Source organism: Bison bison, unplaced genomic scaffold (genome assembly GCF_000754665.1).
Source record: "Bison bison bison isolate TAMUID 2011002044 unplaced genomic scaffold, Bison_UMD1.0 scf7180017860738, whole genome shotgun sequence".
Taxonomy (NCBI): Eukaryota; Metazoa; Chordata; class Mammalia; order Artiodactyla; family Bovidae; genus Bison; species Bison bison.
Genome location: NW_011491310.1, coordinates 14,068 through 16,485, shown reverse-complemented (window position 1 = coordinate 16,485; position 2,418 = coordinate 14,068).

The window sequence follows — 2,418 nt, the reverse complement described above, 5'->3', positions numbered from 1 at the left end:
GGTTACCTGCTTGGCTAAATCTTCCAAAATTAGCTACACTAGAATTGTCAATCACTTTGAATAACTTGTGTAATCTTTGTTTTCCAACGCCACTACATAAGTATATATCAAGATTTCCTACACAGGAAACTGCTTGTGTATGTATGTGTGAAAGTGTGTGTATGTTTGGTTTTGTCTCACTTTTTGAGACCCTCTGGACTGTAGCCTGCCAGCCTCCGCTGTCCATGGAATTTTCCAGACAAGAATAATGGAGTGGTTGCAATTTCCTCTTCCAAAGAAACTATGTAGTAACATCTTATTAGGTCAATTACACGGCCTTCTTTCTTCTTGGTATGTGACATAAAGGAGTAGGTGCAGGGATCACATGGATGAATTTAAAATATTGGTGCTATGACCTCTATGACTGTAGTACAAAAATATTGTTGGATCTATCACCAGGATCATCAGTCAGTCAGTCATTTCAGTCACTCAGTCGTGTCCAACTCTATGCTACCCCATGGACTGCAGCACGCCAGGCCTCCCTGTCTACACCAACTCCCAGAGTTTACTCAAACTCATGACCATTGAGTCGGTGATGCCACCAAACCATCTCACCCTCTTCAGTCCCCTTCTCCTCCCACCTTCAATCTTTCCCAGTATCAGGGTCTTTTCCAATGAGTCAGGTATTTGCATCAGGTGGCCAAAGTATTGGAGTTTCAGCTTCAGCATCAGTCCTTCCAATGAAAATTCAGGACTGATTTCCTTTAGGATTGACTGGTTGGGCCTCCTTGCAGTCTAAGCCAGTATCATAACACCTAATAAATCTCCACTCTACCAAGCCTTAGTTGACGGCACTCATATTCAGGGCATGACAAATAATAAGCCTAACTGGCTAAATGCAAAAATATGCCTGGTATAATGTTGTGCATTTTGTATAGTGTATTGTTAACTGTGCTTTCATATCAATATATGTAGAGATATATAAGACTAAAAAGCATATCTTATCAGCCATAATTTGGGTTAGGGTCATTGGAAAATATGTTCATATAATTTTTCATGATTTTAAGAAGTATAGGTTCTGTATGGTCTTCCCAAGTGGCACTAGTGGCAACAAACTCTCCTGTCAATGCAGGAGACATAAGAGACATAAGTGAAGTGAAGTGAAAGTCGCTCAGTTGTGTCTGACTCTTTGTGACCCCATGGATTATACAGTCCATAGAATTCTCCAGGCCAGAATACTGGAGTGGGTAACCTTGAAGAGGGGTTTAATTCCTGGGTCAGGAAGATCCCCTGAAGGATAGCATGGCAATCCCCTCCAGTATTATTGCCTGGAGAATCCCATGGCCAGAGGAGCCTGGCAGGCTACAGTCCATGGGGTCGCAAAGAGTCCAACACAACTGAAGTGACTTAGCATGCATGAACACAGCCTCTGTATAGAGGTGAATTATTTTTAAAAACATCAGCAATAGGTCAATGACAAAAGAAATCATACTGTAAATTACAGAAGAGGAAGTTTCCTTTAGTTATTCTGTTTGTAGCTCATGACAATAAACTCTGTAAGAATTCTTCAGTGTTTGAGTCCCCAGGGTTAGGTGGTAAGATATAAAACAAATTAAAATACCATCATGAAGTATAATAGGTCTATCTATTACTCAAGGGTGTTTTCATTCTCCTTCTGCAATTTCATGACTGTTGCAAAAAGGACAGATGTTATTTCTTGCTATCTTTATTAACTATATTTTGCAGGAATCATCAGCTTTCTGATGAAAGGACTGGAAACATTTAAACCAAACTTTCAATTTTGATACTCAACATGTATGCAGCATATTAGTGTTATCAAGGAATCCATCATAAAAATACACCAAAGATATCTGGCGTTTGGTGAGTTGATTCAACCTAGGATCATCCTTTCACTCTGATCTGAGGGATATGGAATCCAGATGGTTTTTGTCAGAGGAAACCTACATGAGCTGAAAACAGCAATATACAGGCTAAATTCTACTTTTATTAGTCCCAGGACCATCGTGCATGTGCAGAAATTTCCTATTATATTTTTCTTTATGTATTAAAAGTGTTTAATCTTTCCCAGGTTAATTCTGCTGTTATCAGGTGACTGCCATAATCCAACCAATGATTTGTTTAGTTCTTTTTTTTTTTTTTTCTGATTTCCTTCTATGTAGCCGGTGTTTTCATAGAATTATATTCTATCTTAGGGATATTTAATGCTCTAAGCATCACATTCATTTAGGAATCATTTATATATAATACTACTATTGATAAATACTATTCTTTCTTATTTTCCAGGTAAATAAACTAAAGTTCTAAAGGATAAAGCTAATTTCCCATAATCAAATTCACTTAAGTTGTAAAGACTTCAACTTGACACTTCAGAACATTCCTGGGTACACACTGATCACACTGCCTTCCCTAGCTTAGGTT